Genomic DNA, 18949 nt, shown 5'->3' with positions numbered 1-18949 from the left:
GGTGAGTGACTAGTCATTATCCCTTCCCTATAGTTTCAAGACCTCTCCTCATATATTAGTTTCCTAAATTAGCTGTAGTATAGGACCACAAACTAGGAGTCCTATAGCAACAGATTTTCTCACAGTTCTGGAGAACAGAAGTCCAAAATCTAGATGTCAGTAGAGTTATGCTCCTTTGGAAGGCCTTGGGGAAAAATACTTCCTAGCTTCTGATAGCTTTCAGTAATTCTTGGTGTTTTTTTGGTTTGCAGCTGTACTACTACAAACTGCCTCTGATGTCACATGATCTGTGTGTCTGTCTTCATATAGCCTTCTTATAAAGATGTCAGCCACTGGATTTTGAGTCCATCTACTTCATTCTAACCATCTTTCACACAGACTCTCCATCAGAGAGAGAAAATTCATAGCCAGTTCAAAGTTCTCAGAAGCACAAAAATGGAAGCTACCTGGCCTTATAAAGTTAGTGGAATGTGTCTAGCAATATTTTACATGCTGAGATCACAGTGGAGAACAACACAGGCACAAGACCCCATGTCAAACAACTTTCATTGTAGTAGAGACAATACCACTGAATTCTTGCTTAGAACTCTTGGTTGTTGTAGTAGTGTGGAAAAAATAATGAACTACATCTGACACCTGGGCTCTCTCTCTGCAGTGAGTTCCAGACAGAGTAAAAGATAACATAACTCAATCATATCCTGAACCAGACAGTCTGAAATCCATCGATATCTAGATGTCTCCTCCATTCATACAATTACTTATCCTTGTTCAAAGAGCTCTCTAATTTTTATCTTCTTTATAAAGTTTTTTAAAATGGCTAATGCTTTGGGGATGAGTAAAGAGGTGATGAGAACTTTACAAAAGGGAAGAAAAAGTGAGTTTCCTGGACAGTTCAAAATTGCCTCTCCCCTTCCGTCCAAATTTTTGGACTCTAGAATTGTGACACTTCCCTAAATTATTAATACACATCTGCTCAAATTATGATTTATATCTCAATTGACCCATTTGGCAGGAATGACAGACTGCAAATTGTGAAATGGAATGATATCATATGATTTTTTAACATTGCTATCTCTAGCATACACCTGTTACAGAGAACGCCAGATGTTAATCAGCAGATGTTCCTGGGGCTCACAAAGAAAAACAGGTAGCTACTCTTCTATACATCTTACCACTAAAAAATAATGATACCCATTAGTATACTGTTATGGAAGGGATATGAGGATCAGCCCTAATGATGGCATATGTGATGTTGTGCTAAGAAAGTCAGTAGAGATGAGAATATAGGAGAGCACTTTTAGATTTTAGTCACTGGTTTTTGTTCTGAGAATAAATGCCAACACTGTTTTGAATAAAAGATATCTGTATGCCAGTGTTTTCTTCAAACTGTAATACAGAGACCATGTGCATCACATGGGTCTGCATTAAAATGCAGATTTCTAGGCCAGTCTCAAAGGATGAAAACCAGTAGGCCTGACAATCACTTCCCCAACACATACTGAAAACTGTTCCCTATTAGCATCTCATCCTTCCATGTGAACCCCATTACTCCCTGTTCTTTCTTCTAGGCAGTTTGGATTTCAGGTCAGATCTTCACAAATTCCCCTCCTCCCAGGGTTCAGGAATGAGCACAGCCATGAGTACTATCACCACCAACAACTGCACCGACCCCTTACTCCCATTGCTGTCAAAACCTAAGGATACAAAATCCAAGGATGAAGCAAAAGGCAAACGTGAATAATCATTCCAACCAAGTTGATCCTGACATGGAGCAGAGGTAACTGGGAACCTCAGAAGGAGAACTACAGGGCTATGTGGGGAAGCAGCCTGCATGCCCAAGCACCTGGTTCTCACTGCCACACATACAGTGCAGCCAACTTTCAAGACTCAGCAATGGCAAAGAGCAGATTATATCCTTATGTTGTATACAATTGAGAAAATTGAGGACTATACAAGAAGATATTTTTGGTATATTTAAAACTTCACAATAGAAGCATGAGATTTTGAGCCAGAAAAATTTCACTCTCTTAAAATCTAGTGTGGCCTATCACCCAAAAGAGATGAAGTTTTTACCATTGAATCTGAATATGTCTCAATGGCCTGCAGGGAATACAATTTTCTGGAAAACAGACCTGGCCTCTGCCCATGTGGAGCTTCTATTTCACTGGGAAAGAGAGTCATTGAGTAAATAATTACATAAACAACAGTAATAGTAAAAACTGTACTCTTCTAACAGAGAGATTCATGGTGTTGTAAGGGTGTAACAGGAAAACTTGATGTAGTCTGGAAAGGGGAACAGGAAAGGTGTCCATACGGAATTGACATGTGATCTAAGAACTGAAGATGAATTCAGCAGACTGGAGGGCTGAAAGCATATCAGACAGCAAAAATAGCATGTGTAAAATTCTTGCAGTGGAATAAAGATGTTCAAATAAAAGAAGGCCTGAGTATAAAAAGCAAGGGGAAAGGAGCCCAGATAAGCATGGTTTCTCCAGGTAGAGGCCAGACTTCACAGAGTCTTATGCTAAATGCATTGTTCTCTAAGAACAATGAGAACAATTAAAAGAATGAAGGGGAGGCTTGTAGGTTCATAGTTGCATTTAGAAAAGATCTCTTAGACTGCAGTGAAGATGGAACAATAGAGCAGATGAAGAGGAACAATCCAGATGTGAGGAGACCAGTCAGGGTTCTTAATGGTTAATTTTATGTCAATTTGACTGGGCTGAGATAATCAAATAGCTGGTAAAACACTACTTCTGAGTGCATCTGTGAGGATGTTTCTAGAAGAGATTAACATTTGAGTTGGTAAACTGAATAATGAAGATCACCCTCACCGTGTGAGTGAGCATTAACTGTTTCAGTCCATTGAGCCAACAGAACAAAGGCAGAGGAAAGGTAAATCCACTGCTTGAGCTAGAAGATCCATCTTTTCCTGCCCCTCAGACTCCTGGACTCCTGGTTCTCAAGCCTCCAGAGACTCACACCACTGGCACCCCTGGTCATCAGCCCTTTGTGCTACTGGCTTTCCTGAGCCTTCATTTTGCAGACTGCAAAATGTGGGACCTAACCTCCATCACTGCATAAGCCAATCCCTATAAATCCCCCCTCCCCATTTCTATCTGAGACAAGAGATATGCAGTTCAGGCTGGGCTTGAACTCACAGCAATCCTTCTGCCTCAACTTCCAGAGGGCTAGAATTACAGGAGTGCGCCACCACATTCAGCCTTGTCCTGTATCTCTATGTATCCTACTGGCTCTGATTCTCTGGAAAGCCCTTACTAACACAGAAGTCCATGGCACTAGTTTGGATGAGAGATAATATTTGGACAAGGGTAATGGCTATGGAGATGCAGAGAAGAAGGCTGCTTTGAAACATTTCTGAGGTATCAATGACATAACTCAGTAATGGATTAGGTACAGAATTGAATGTGAGGGATAAGCATTATGATGCCCAGGTGTCTAACTCATACCATCAAATGAAAGATGGTTTCCTTCACGGATGAAGGGAACATTTAAGAGGACTGAGTTTAAAGGGGGAAATACTTATATCTGGTTTTAGATATATTTAGTTTGAAGTGTTTCTAAGACATTTAAGTGGAGATTTTTGGTAGGCAACTGAAGGTAGATGTTATTGAAGCTTTGGTGGTGATTGAACTCCTAAATGTGAATGAGATCACTTCATAAACCAATGGCAATACGGGATGCTGGTTCAGAGCAGGTGTCTGGAAATAAAAATGACTAAGTTTCCAGCCCAGGGTTATAACTTTTTGTAACTGTACAATGTACAACCATGAAGAAATTATTCAGATATTCTAAAACAAATTTTTCCTATATATAAAACAGAGATAATAATATTCCCTACCTTATAATGTTACTGGGAGTATTAAATGGCATGTTCATCTCAAACATTTAGCATAGTTCTCAGTATCTGGTAACCACTCTATTAACCACTCAATAAATTATTTCAGAAAGTACACACAATAGGTGAGTAGGAATCAGGGAAAGACTTGAGTAAATCAATGCTTGTTAGCTAGGTAAAGAAGGATAAACAACAGTTAAGTTTCAGCCTGAATCTTATTGATCAATCCACGCACCAGGGACACCTGGTCAGCAGCTGCATCTAGAGCCTCCTAGGGTGGTTTATCCCTCCCAAGTCAGCCAGAAAGGGAGATGCCAAGAGTCCTTGAAGGAACTCAACAACTTGGTCCAAGGAGTAGAGGAAGTTATTAAATAGGAGACTATGAAGCAGAATCAGGATCAAGATGGAAAATAGGTTAGTAGCAAGTCAGTAACCACAGATACAGAGGTTGGGAAATAACTGCCAACAGTTGGACACCCAGAACATTCTACTGACAGTAGGTGGATGGGATTGGAGGAGCCACAAAATTTGAAAATATTGCTAAATTCAGATGCTTGGTTCTCAGAATCACCTACCCTATAAACATTTAATTTTTTCTTTATATATGAGATGAAATAAGAGAATTTTTAGCTCTTCTATCTAGTTCAAAAATTTAAAAGTAGCCTACCTCAAACAGTTAAAAATAAAACTACCATGCTATCCAGCTATCCCACTACAAGATATATATTAAAAGGATATGGAATCAATATGTCAAAGAGACATCTGCACTCTCATGTTCAATGCAGTATTATTCATAATAGCCAAAACATGGAAGCAATCTATGTATCGATCAACTGATGACTGGATAAAGACAAAGTGGTGCATGCACACAGTGGAATAGTCTTCAGCCATAAAAAAGTAAAGTCCTGTCATTGGAGAAAACATGGATGGAACTGGAGATTGTTACAGTAAGTGGAATAAGCCAGTTACAGAAAGACAAATATCACATGATCTCCTCCATTTGTGGACTATAAAACAGTGCTCTCATAGAAGCTGAGAGAAAAATGGTGGTTACCAGAGACCACAGATACCATGTGTGAAGGGAACTTTGGGTGAAAGATGGTCAAGGGGTATTGAGTTACAGGGAGATAGGAACAAAATGTCCTGATGTGCTGTTGCACAATAGGGTGAATATAAGCAACAGTAATGTACTGTATATTTCATAAGGCTAGGAGAAAAGATTTGGAAAGTTTGCATCATTAAAAAATGGTAAATCTTTATGATCCCAGCACTTTGAAGGGAGGCTGTGGCAAGAGGATTGCCACAAGTTCAAGGCCAGCCTGGGCTACATAATGAGTTCAAGGCTAACCTGAACTATTTGGGAAGACCCTGTTTCAAAAAACAAAAAGGTAAATGTTTGAGGAGATTGATATGTTTACCCTGATTTAAATATTACACTATATATATGTATCTGTGTGTGTCAAAAACTATGTTACCCCATTAATATGTTTTCATATAACAGTTAAAAAACCATTTTGAAGTTTAGTGATGACACTAAAATTTTGATACTTATTCACTGTGTTAATATGTTACCTTTAGAAGGATATACTCTTGGGCCAGGGATTTAGCTCAGTGGCACCATGCCTGCCTCGCAAGCACAAGGTCCTGAGTTCAATTCCTGGTATCAAAAAAAAAGTATATACTCTCTTTTATTCTCAATTACTATTATTGTTTAGGATGAAAATATCACACAATAAGTATTTACTTCATCTAATATCCAGATGACAGACAGAATATTCAAAATGTTCTGTAAAACATTTCTTGATATGTTGATAATGATGCTCAGAATAACAATATCATCATTGTTGTCCAATAACAATAGAATCTGGTCAAATATGATATCTGTGTTATGAGAAAAGTTACACATGTAAATACGAGAGAGTATGTGATGGCGAGAAAACTCAATTAAAAACAAATTTGGATGGCTTCTTAGCCTTTTGACTAAGATCAAATTTGGATTAAGACCATATATAAATAGAATTTACATTATGAAATAAATTATTTATATTGGCTTATGCTCCCAGAAGTCCATTCTCATTATTGTGATAGCTTTTATTTTTCCCATTAGACTGATGAATTGCTGAAGGAAGCAAAAAATGAATTCATCTCCACAAGTGAAAATCATTTCATTGCCCATGAATTTCTGTTGGTCCAGCTCCAACACTAAAACAGTCACAGGGTGAATATCAAGTGTTCTCTAGGCTAGACAAACATGATTCCAAGGAAGAGACACTATTTCCTGAAACTCAACAAAGATCTTGAAAAATATTTAAATAGACTAAATCTAATGCTAACTTCTTTTCCCCCTGAGTAGCTATGTTGTTCTGAAAGGTCTTCAGGCTGATCTTGTCTGTTTACTTATTGATTGCATATTTCCCACTGTGCCAACAGCATTATAGCCTTAGGGATCGTTTTCAAATGTAGCTTTTTTATTTCCTTAATTAGGACAATGTGATGTATTAAATACAGGCAGAAACTGAAAAGCAGTTCAATTTCTAGTACTGCAAAAAAAGAAAAGAAGAAGGAAGGAAGGAAGGGAGGAAGAAAGGAAGGGAGGAAGGCAAGCAGGCAAAAAGTAGCTATCATTCCACACATACCCGTAGTTATACACATGCCTCAATTACACTCTCCCCTAGTTCCAATCTCTCTGATGCTCTTTCTTCAGAAATCCTTAGTTTCTGTTGGAGTTCGGGGTCAGGGTAAAAATCATTCATCCAATTCTTATCTTCCAATTTCATGAAGTTAAGAACTTGACAAAAGGTAAAAGCAGAGAATCAAATCACAGTCTCAGCTTTACCAGCAGTAAAGTGAGACTGGATAACGCTGCATGTTCCAAGGACAGTATCAGCTTTATAGGTTGGGCCACAGAGTATAGGGCTCTTTATTAAACTGTGCAGGAAATACAACTGGACTTATTTCCACTCTGCTCCATGTCTATACCTGGGAACCCACTGAACCATAACTTGCTACCTACCTACAAGTGGAGAAGAAAGGACAAGAGACTTAGTTGGATTCACCAGGGGCAAGCTGACCACATGGAAACTTGAGATAGGCATATTTAAGTGGTAATAAAAATATACAGTAAATGATTGAATTTTTAAAAGTGTTTTACAGTAAAAGAAATTACCATTAATCCCTCTCAAAAATACTTCCCCTCATTTCAAATACACTATCTCATCATTCTTGTCACTGTCTGAAGCAGTTCTGAGAGTACTCTTTCTCCTCTTTTATGAATCTTTATGAGGTATTATCAGAAATATGATGAATGCTGCTGCTCAGGCTGCCCGACAGAAAGACAGGCTTGTAGAAACATGATGGTGTGTCCTGATCCACCTTATTTACTGACTGGCACCATGCAACTTCTGTCTCCTCCCCAGAGTCAAGATCTCCATAAAAGGTAAATATTTTGAATCTTTTCAGGACATCAAGGAAGCCACAACAATGCAACCCAAAACAGCATACAGCTATTAGGACCACGTCGGGGAGATTAACACTTAACTTTGTCCAGTAAAGAAATATGACCAAGGTGTAGCGCTTTCTTTTCTTTTTTTTTTTTTTTGGTACCAGGGATCGAACTCAGGACCTTGTCCTTGCGAGGCAGGCACCAGAACCACTGAGCTAAATCCCCAGCCCAGCTTTCTTTGGTCTTACCATTCAGAAAAAAAGCATCCTCCTCCCACGAAACAAGTATAAGCAATGAAAGGCAGGGCTCCAGGACCTTTTCTAAGAGAGCCACTGACAATCCAGGTTATATATGGAAACACAAATGTATTTTGTCAATAAAAACAATACATAGACTTTGTGTTTTCCCTTTCATGTCATGCATGTGAAGGTGGGTTAGAGACGAACCAGAAATCTAAGGATGGAAAAGACTTTATTGATGTAAGTTTTAATTCTTAATGATCATCATTTTGGTGATTATTAACCTTTCTTTCAAGGATTTCTGGAGATTGGTTAATTCAGTCTCTCTGAGAAGTTGATATTATTTTCTGTAAATGTGTTTTGCTTCAGACAATTGTGCTATGATGGAATGGTTAGTCCAAAGGCTGTGAATAAATGAATAAAACACACACCTGTTAAATTGTGTATGGCACATAATTAAGGGGTTGTGATGAGGGTTTTCTTTTAAAAGCAAAATGTGGCTTCTCTCAATGTGCTGCTTCTAAACAATTTCTAAATGTAACGCCTTGTGTATCTACCCTTTTAGTAAAGCTCAAAGGACTTCATAGTGTTCACACATATGAATTCTAAATGCACTTACTGTCCCCATCAATTCTCAGACTTGTAAATATAAACACTGTAATTTGTCATAGAAGCAAATTAAAATATATTAACATTCTGATCCTTCCCAGGTTATAGTGTAAGTCAATGACACAGAAGTAGGAGCAATTGTGTGTGAAATAGTACCTGAAGTGCAGTATATACTCACCTAGCAGGTACCTCCTGGAAGGGCACAAAGTGTGCTGAATGCTGGAGTAATCTACCAAAGTTTTGAAGCTTTGACTTCAATTTAGGAACACTTACTCTAGCTAGAATCTCCAGGCTAGGAATGTGGCCATTGTGTCCACTAGTCCAGGCCCAGAAGAAAAGAAACTTATGCTTAGTTTTTAAAACTTGTGCATGCCTTGAAACCACACTCTTAACGGAAATAAATCAAATACGCATGCATAAATATCACATTGTCTCTTTGGTATTAAATAAGGACCAAACTATATAATAGATATTGTGAAATCAGAAGAACTTGTTCAAAATTATACCGAGTGTGAGATATTTTGTTAATAATTAAAATGTTTTATGCAAAAAAGGTATAGAATTATTAGGAAATGAGTTGAAAGATAGATTAGCAAGTGAAAATATATTCTTTTAAGTCATGATACTCAGTGTTATTTACCATTGTTATTCTCTAATTATTTTGTTATGAAAAATTATTTTTTATAGAATGGCTTTTATATTTTCTTTATTAATATCTACTTGTATTGCATTAAAATAAAAATGTTAAAAAAAAAACCTTGTGCATGGATAGTTTCTGGTTCCTCAGTCATTTCTTACAGTTTTTTGTTTTGTTTTGTTTTTCTGGTACCAAGGATCAAAGCTCAGACCTTGCACTTGCAAGGCAGACACAGAGCCACAGAGCTAAATCCTGGGCCTTATTTTTTATAGTTTTAAAAATAATGCCCTCATCCAGAGTAGAAAAATGTACAATGTACTCCATGATGAATGAATACATTACATTGTTACCTAAGCTAAACAATAATTACAATATTGATTTTTACCTACTTTGTACTTATTTCCCAAAATATGCAAGGGAAAAGAGTACAGGCATTGGAGTCAGACTATTTAACTTCAAATTCATGCTCCACACTCTAGCTGTTTATCATCGGTCAAACTGCATAGCTAACCTGAATTTGTTTATTAATCCAAAAAACAACTGTTATAAAATTATTATTATGGAGTATGGCTTTTGAGGAAATTAACTGATTATATATATAATATATTACCCAAATTGAAACCAAACTGTAGAAGTTATGTGCTTTTACCAGGTTTTGACCACTTTATGTACAACCTATTTCTTGGTTCACCTGGTTCATATATATCTATCTATAGCAGCATCTAAAAATGTTATTTAATTTGAAGTACCATAAACAACAAAAAAGAAGATAAAGGAAAGAAAGGAAGGAAAGGAGAGAAATAAAAAATGGAAAAGACAAAGGAAAGGAAGAAAGAAAAAAAAGGAAGAGTGGGACTATAAATTGAGGGTCATAGCACTGAGAAGTACACACAGTTTGTTATGTAGTTGCCTTAGCCACAGTTACATTTCTAAACTATATGTTATATGTGGTGCAGCTCTGATACAAACTTACAATTCTTGCCCATTAACAACTCAAGAAGACTCCCATGGGAATGGTTAATAGAATAGTCTGAAATTGGGATAAACTTTATTTTCCTTCCTATATTAATTCAGCTGAGCCTTTCCTGCATGCTCTGAGAGATTAGGTTCTTCTTGGCCACTCACATTCTCAGCATTTTCTCATTCACTTTCTCCAAGTTCACTTTTCCTGTAAGAGCCCTTGTCACTATGTTGCTAAGGAGGATATTGTGCCCTTCATTTCAGTACAATGCCAAAATACTAGCCACTATTTACTTCGGGATGCCATTGAAATACTTCTGTTTCCTATTTTTGCTTCCCAGAAGTGTTTTTTCTCTTTCTTATCTGAACATTTTTGTGTCATCACTGGAGATGAGGAAAGTTTATTTTTGCTTCAGTTTTTATCCTCTGCTCCTTTTGCTGAAAGGAGTTATCTCCATAGTTTAACTTGAACAATGAATTCCCTCACTGGATAAAACATGTATGTCACGGCATTTTCTGTGTAATTTCTGTATGTTGCCGGTACCTATGACTATAGTAGATCAAGGCAATGTTCCTTACTCTTTACATCCAATGTTGAGTGAGCTTCTAAAGCACTTGAAGGGATGTTGAAATCTGTTATCTTCAAGTGATATTTTCAGAGGTTTATCAGAGGACTTTCTAGGCTTAGAAAATAACTAAGTAGGAGGCATCAACGGGAGCCATCTGGCCTTCAAATACTGCCTTCCTTTCCCTCACCCTGTCACTTTTCTATAGTTCCTGAAACCCTCAGTGTTGTTTAGTCATTCTTCACTCAAAGATATTTATTGAGGTCCTCTAAGTGTTTAATCAAGGAGCAGGGTGGTGGGAATTCATATAAAGGTTTGTGAGGCACTTCACACAGAGATCATAGTTGACAACTGAACAAGTGATCACTATGATGGGTGCCAAGTGACATGGCAGGAAAAAGTTCCTCACTGAGGAACTGAAGTGGAAATGCCTAACTCACGAGGGGTGGAGGGTGGCAGAGGCTTACGGGAGGAAGTGTATTTTTAACAATCCTATCATGTCATTCTTTTGAGTTAAGGCATTTGTTTATCCTTGTTAAAATGCAAACCACTTACCACTTATCCAGAAGACTGTTAGACCCTAAGAACTTTAGCTATATTAGCAGAGATTAATGTCCACAAGCAGAGACCCTGAGAAAATGAATATAAAATCATTAAATCTTAGATGTCTGCAAGAGAGGGATTAAACCTAGGATCTGTTTAAGAAATAAGGAGCCATTTCTATAGGGTTTTTGTGTCTGCAGAGATTTAGGGTGCCCAGGGATAAAGATAGGGCTTAGGGCCAAGGCACTGAACTAAGATGCAGGTTGTGGCAATGATTTCACCTATACACAATTTTTCCTAAAGCCTACTCTACTTCTGTGCTAGTCCTTAAAACTCCCACTCGACAGGGAAAACACTTCGACTTGGCTGCTCCATAGTGAAAGTGAAGTGTAAGAGTAAAATATCTTTATAAAATCTAAGGTAGTTATGGGCCAAGACAAGTTTGGCAGGAAAACTTTACCCCCTGTTGTCCCACAGGCTTTATTTCTGTCCACTCCTATGTGTGAGTCGTTTATAAGTGCGTGGTTAGAAATCTCAGTGTAAAAATTGGTCATCCATTGTTTGACATGAACATGCGCCAGCACCTATACTTCCTCTAACACTTCAGAAGTGGCAGTAAATGAGACTCCTATTTATTATCTAGACAAGCTTTCAACTAAAAATCACTGCATTGTAATTATACAGGCATTTTGAGATGTAATGCAAACCTCTAACCCGAATCTCAACCTGTGTCCTTTTATAATCCAATTCTGAATGCTCATCAAGTGATTGACTAGAAAGGTGCCCTCTACCAAGCAAGTACTTGGAGGTGCTTCCTTGCAAAAATGAAGAGTTCACTAATCATCAGTCACTAAGAATTTTGCCTCTACTTGCCTTTTTGGTATGACAGAGGCCGTGACTCTGTGAGCCAGGATCTCCATTCCTACAGTAGTTTGTGTGTACATTTGCACATGTACATGTGTGCACAGACACATATTTGTGCTTGGAGCAAAGAGGAGATTTGACATAGAGTTACCACTTTGAATAAGGGACAAAGATCTATCTTCTCCTTATGCCCCAACATGGAAAAATGGAGATGGAGCATGCTCCATAAAAATAATCACAGAGATGTGAATAACACTTTACAGTTTAAAGAGCACTTTCACTTTATCCCAACAGAAAAACTATGAAGAAAGGAGATTAGTTACAGACATTCTTCTGTTATCAACTTTCAACCTATGGATATTTGCAGATGAAAACAAAGTTCTCTGTGAGATTGCACTTCATGGACCGGCAAAGATGTTGGATGGCGTTGCTGCATTTTGGACTATTGAAAACTGCACAATTTGCCTCAATGCATTTTGCTGCATTTGTGATGCTTTCTTAAGAAGTTTTTTCAAGCATCCTTAGCCATATCAAACCTAGTAGTTCCAAGAGCAGTGCAAATATTACAACTTCCTGTTAGGATATATAATTACCATGGAAACCAAAGAGATGATTAAAAATTAAAAGTGATAAGAAAAAGAAAGATGTTTCATGCGTATGTAGAATGAATTGTTCAGGAGTAAAAATTATTCTAAAGGCCAAAGAGCAAATCAAGTAACAGAAAAGTGCTATGCCTGTATAACTCAACAAACATCATAAAGAGAACAGAAGAGGACGACAATGGAAAACTTTTGGGGAGCATGCTGCTAGACACTGGATGGGTAGGAGACTCCTGTTAATCCCAGGGAGGACTAAGCACCAGAGAAATGTCCCAGGATGCTTGGGAGATCCCTAGGAGGACACTTGTCTGCCTTTACAAACTCTAAGTAAAGAGAAATGAGAAAGATTTTGTGGGAAAACATTATTCACTTATTCAAAAAATAGATTTTCAGTGCCTTCTATACGCCATGTATTATTCTGTCCCCTAGATATACATGCCACAGAACATGTATGAACACGCACACCAGTCTTATGTAAATCCTTTGAGAAACTGATTCACAGTCCTTTTGGAACATGCATTTGGGACTGTGAGCACTTACAATCCCATTATAAGTAGAGGAGCTTCTGTATCAGCACTCCCATCTTCTGGTGAGGAGCTCGGCTGCAAAGGGCTTAAAAGGCTTAGACCAAGTAGTCAGATGTGGAATGAAAATTCAGTTCATGCTGCTGACCTCAGACCACTGCTCCCATATAAGAAGTCATGATTCTGTACAGTTTGGATGAACCAAAAACTTACCTCCAAATTTCCTTTCTTCAGTTCTTGAGAGCAAATAATAGGCAATATCAACTAAAAACCACTATATACGAGTTTTTTGTATATGATGAAGGGCTACTTTCCAGTAAAATACTAAATATTTACTAAGAATTACTAAAATATGGCATTGTGATCTAAAATTAACATATTGTTAGGGTTTACCAAGGATTTAATTCTATATTTCTACTATGAAGATTGCATAGCATCAAATTTTGCTAATTTTGGTATGTGACTCACTTAGATACGATACACAGGAAATAGTTTCGAATGTCTGGAAGTTTTAGTAAATATGCTGTACATTTTGAGTGTGCTGGAAATGTCTACAATTTCTGCCATTCTTATTTTTAAATATAATTCATTATTCATTTAATTTAAAAATTCTTATTTCATTTGTGGTAAGTTTTGGGGGTTAATCTTATGTTCAATAGTAATATCTACACAGTATTTTGGCTTAAAATTATTTAAAGATTGTATTTGAAGACATGGATCCATTGAAACTCAAAATAGAAGTTTATTTTGCTAAAACACATACATGTAGAATCTGCCCTTATCCAACAAGTGTACTCATAAATCGGGTCTTCTGGTGGAAGCCACTTAGAAAGATTTTTTATTTCCTTATGCATAGGGGCACTCCCACCTCCAGGTTCTTCTAGCATTGAAATCATGCCTGAGACAATAGCCATTCTGCAAATATGAGGAAAGCGACAACAGGATCACAGAAATGTGTTGTTAAAATCCTGACAGTTCCCCAAATACAAATTTCTTTTCATGAGAGGAAAAATCAACTCACATTCACTAAGGTCAATGAGTACTGAGGTTTTGTTACAGTCCAAAATCATCTCCACTGATATATATGTATAGGCATATGGAATCTAGGTACTGACTTTTGTATAGAATATTTACTTATTACACTATTTTTAGGAAAAAGTTGTTTAATTTTAAAAGTAGAAACATAAATTTTTTAATTGATAAATAACTCCAAGTGTTCATTTTCATTAAATCTCCCTCAAGCTCATGTACTTGCTAGCCCTCACACAAACATTTACACATGCAAATACACACACACACACACACACACACACCTATTCAAAGACCTATATTCACCCCTATTACCTAGTGCTGGAATGATAAATTGGTTTCATCTGAGATGCCAACATTGATAGATGGGCAGTGGCTGTCTGTATCAGTATGTGGAGAATAATTCTGAGGCAGACAACACAACTCATAACAAAGAGTGTTGTGATCAATCAGCCAAGGCCACCATGGATGTGAAAAATGGAGTGGCAGCTCCTGTGTTTTGATAACAGTTGATCTGATACAGCACATCAAATTATAACTGCTCAGCCTAGTATAATCCTTTCTCTTCTCTTAATCCTGCAGGTAGAAATTCAGTATTTTCAATACTGAATGAGATATTTAGTCTATATTGTAGGCTACAGTTTACGAGGTAGAAAGTCAGGATATGTTAAACAAAACACTCCCACTGGAGTATTTAAATTGGAATTGAAGAGAAAATGTCATATTTTAAGAAAATGTGTGCTAGCCATGAGAGTGCACCTCCTGCCCCTGGCTTCAAGAAAGAACTTGCCACTCAATTCAAAAAGCACAGTAAGGGCCAGGGATTTAGCTCAGTGGTTCCACCGCCTGCCTCACAAGCACAAAGACCTGAGTTCGATCCCTGGTACCAAAAAAAAAAAAAAAAAACACAGTAAGCTGAAAGCCTGCAGAACCCACCTCAATTTTTAAGCCAAAGTCTTGAGCTTTCTAGGTAGACCTAGAAACTAGGCATGGTGAGAACTGATGGCTTGGCCATTTCTGTCCAGCTCAGTGCTCATCTATGGTCAGTCTTTGTTCCAGAGTCCTCATTATGTTAAGTAAGGTTTTGTTAAATTTGTATCACAATCTGAGGCCTTCTTAGGTTGATTCTGCCTCCCTCCCACACAAGTGCCAGATCAGCATCCTGGTACCATCTTGCTCCTTCCTGTTTGCCTTTCACAGCTGTGAACCCCCACCCCACCCCGCTCCTCTTTCTCATGCACTCCCATCTCCAGTAGGGTATCTCCTTCCTGGAGAATCCAAACTGATACACATATGCTATAGCTTGGATCTAGATTGTACCTTAAAGGCCATGTGTTAAAGCTTTGGTCCCAGCCCATAGCACTATTGGAAAATAGCAGAAACTTTATGAAGTGGGGCCTAGTGGGAGTTGTTATGTCACTAGGGGCATGCTCTCGAAGAGGATTGTAACCTAACCTCTCTCATTGCTTCCTGGCCACAAGGAGGTGAACAACTTTGATCCCTGCCATGACGAACTTTTGCCTTACCACAGCGAAGGGGGAAAACTACCATGAACTAAAAGCTTCAAAATGGTGAGCCAAAATCTTCCATCTAGTTGGCCAGATATTTTACAGTAAGAGGAACCTGACTAACACACCTACTATGAATATTCCTAGTTAAATTTACGAAGTATTTACATTAAATATACAATATGCCAAAAGAGGCAGGTGACAGCCAAAATGACTGGCTTTGACATCAGAAGATATTGATTAAAATACCAGAAGGGCCAGGGATTTAGTTCAGGGATTCCATCGCCTGCCTCGCAAGTACAAGGTCCCAAGTTCGATCCCTGGTACCAAAAAATAAACTAATTAATTAATTAAAATACAAGATACTTATCATAGTGTGGTTTTGAACTAGTACCCTCATCTTTAAAATGAGGGTAAAAATGGTGATACTTGATGGAACCTATAAGGACTAAGTGAGATAATATCCATGAAATTGATTTCTAAACTATTAAGTTCTATATATTAAATTTAGTTATCACTACCATTACTACTTTAATTTCGAGTAACTTTATCAATTACCAGCTGACCAATTACTATTCCTTTACCAATATTTATTGAGCCTTTACCATGGCACTGGTGCTAATCTAAGAAACAAGGAGGACAGAGGTCTTGCTTTAGTGAAGCTTACATTTTCTAAACTAACCAAGTAAATATGAATTTAATTCAAAATACATTAATAAGAGCATGAGCGTTCACTGTCAGGGCGGCCATTCCCTGGCTCAGTTCAACTCTCACAGCTTTACGGCCGCATTCCAGATTTGTCTTTGTTAATCTCCTGAGCAACTGCATTGCCTTTCTTTTACTCACCGTCTTGAGGCAGAGTCCTGCCAGCGGTGCCTAAGAGACCAGTGTGATAACTTCTCTCTCCACCCACAGCTCAGCTGACACAGCTACTTGCCTTACACTCTTGTTATTTTCCTCTTGGTTTTTCTCTCCTTTCTGACCCAACTCGCCTTTCTCTGAACACTTGCTCCACCTCCCCTCTCTGCCCTTTTCTTCTCTCTTCTTCACTCTTCCTTTTCTCCCTGTGCTGTCACCTTCAGTGAAAGATACTGTCTCTGTTTCTTCAGGTGGCATGGCTGTCTTCCCGGAAGAACACAGTTCTAGCAGCAATAACAGGAAGATAAACCTCCCAGGAAACAAGACCTCTGCTTCTAACACTTGCTGAAGACTGAGAACCACAAAAATCAACTTATGTCTTTGAATCACTCAAACTAAGTCAGGCTTCAACAAGGCAGAGGAAGTTAGAGCCATCCGCTGTGAGCTGTGGTCAGGGCCATCTGGTCACCTTCCACTGACTCCTGTGTGGCTAAGCCAAGTGTACAGAAGTCACTGCCTGCGTAAAAGTAGAACTCTCTAGTCCAAAGTACGAATGGCTCACCACATTCCAGCTCATAATTTTTAAAAAGGGTTATTGGGCCAGGGATTTAGCTCAGTGGTTCTGCCACCTGCCTCGCAAGTGGAAGGACCCGAGTTCGATCCCCAATACCAAAAAAAAAAAAAGGGTTATTTAGTCTTTGCCCTAATGTCCAGTAGCCTGTAGAACAGTGGCTATCAAGTTTTTGATCATGTTTTACAAGCAGAAATAAATATATGTGCACACATTTATGTACACACATGTGTATTTATACACCCAAAAATATTTTCATTCCTGAAACAAAAGTTTCGCAAAACAATATTTGCCCTCAGTATATACAGTATATACAGGATCCAAACTTTTCCCTTTCATTTAGTCTGTTCTTTTAGGGGCAGGGGGAGATTGAAGCTTGAACTCAGGGCCTTCCCATTGAACTACATTCCCCAATCTTAATTTTATTTTTATTTTGAGACAAGGTCTTGCCAGTCTTGCCAAGTTGCCCAGGCTGGGCTTGAACTTATGATCCTTCTGCCTCAGCCTCACAGAGTGCTGAGAATTCAAGCATTCACCACTGTGCCTGAAGTTTATACTATTTTAATAACCTTTTTAAAATGCTAGTTTTGACACAAATTTTTAATCTTTTTTTGTATGTGCCATTTCTACCCAACATAGTAAAGACTGAGGATCCCTTCTTGGAGAAATGTTTCCAAATGCATAAAACAAAACTCACAGGATTACAAAGGAAATCAATTATATTGAAGTATAGTTCTATCCCTGAGCCTCTAGGGGTGGGCAGTGTCCATGGGCCTCAGGTTAAAAACCCCTGCATGACTAAATTGATTTCACAACCGACTGCTGAACCATACCCTGCAGTTTAAAAAAAATAACTGTAGACAAAGCCATGGAACACTTCAGTAGTAATTAAATATTTCAGATGCTTATTAACCTGTCATGGTATTTAACACTCTCTTTTTCCTCTCCTTTTTCAGGTTTCTCCTATCCAGTCAACCACACACATGCACACACACACACACACACACATGCACACAAAATGCACAGACATGCCCATGAAAACACACACACAAATCTTTGGTCACACACCTGGAATGAGACAAGGCAGTAGACCACGGGGTGTAGCTCCTCCTGGTCCCTAGTCCTGCTCCCAGATTGCTCCTCCTCCCCAACTCCGCTGGCTCTCAGAACTACTTCGGTGGCCCATTATCTCTTTAGGACATTGCTCACCAGCCTGGCTTCTTTGGTTTCTTTCATGGCATTTTGAACTGATAGGTGCACTCTGCTCTAGAATAACGGGGAGAATGGTGACAGCACAGCCCAGAGCCAAAGATCTTTATTTTCCCAGACTTCAGTGAACCTTCTGTGACAGGTGTTTCCCTTTGATAGGCAGCTTCTGCCTCCCACCACAAGGCAGTTACTTCATGTGTCACAACCATACTGCAGCTGGAGCTCTAACTTGGCACACAGTGGCCATACTGAATGTGCTTTATCCTCAACATGGTGGAGCTTAGCCACCGAGTGGTGGGAGGAAATGGAGTTACTGCCACAACTGAATGATGCAGGTGCTTTTTCGAAAGGATTGCTATTGCAATTTCCTGCTGCCATAGCAAAATACCCACAGTGAACTGTTTTTTCCTTTAAGTATAGGATGATAACTGAGCTGATTTCAGGCAAAAGCAATATATCTTATAAGGCCTGTGATGGACTGAATTGTTTCCCCTCAAAAGGTATGTTGGAGTTCTCCCCCAATGTCTTAGAATGTGACCTAATTTGGAGAAAGGGTATTTATATAACTAATCTAATTAAAATGAGTTTACTAGGGTGTCTGATCCAATAAGACATATTGTTATATTATAAAAAGGTGAGGTTTGGGCACAAAGACAGACATATAGATGAAACAAAATGTGAAAAGACATAGGGTAAAGACAGCCATCTACAAGCTTAGGACCGAGGCCTCAGAAGAAACCAACCCTGTTGACAGCCTGGTTTGGGGCTTCTGGTCCCCAGATTGTGAGAAAATGGGATCAGTGAGTGTGCCTGTGTCATCTGCTTCTGATTTTGAAATGAGGAGCAGAATGTTGTTTCCCCTCTGAGTGGCCACCTGGCAGCCTGGAATTCTGAGTAACAGAGAAAGGGCTGATCACCCTGAATGCTAAAGC

At 38.5% G+C, this 18949-nt stretch overlaps 1 long non-coding RNA gene across 1 annotated transcript in view; it reads right to left on the bottom strand.

Annotated features, from left to right (window-relative positions):
• Positions 1-18096, bottom strand: part of LOC147830443 (uncharacterized) — a 90117-nt gene extending 72021 nt beyond the window's left edge. The window contains exon 1 of the long non-coding RNA XR_015452657.1: positions 17877-18096. This is a non-coding gene — a long non-coding RNA (uncharacterized LOC147830443). The remainder of the gene's footprint in view (positions 1-17876) is intronic.
• Between the last annotated feature and the right edge of the window lie 853 nt (positions 18097-18949).

This window comes from Heterocephalus glaber, unplaced genomic scaffold, assembly GCF_053883595.1.
Source record: "Heterocephalus glaber isolate CG9 unplaced genomic scaffold, H.glaber_assembly_v1.0 deba00000122, whole genome shotgun sequence".
Lineage (NCBI taxonomy): Eukaryota > Metazoa > Chordata > Mammalia > Rodentia > Bathyergidae > Heterocephalus > Heterocephalus glaber.
Note: the sequence above shows the minus strand (reverse complement) of the source record. Positions and strands in the feature narration are given on the sequence as shown.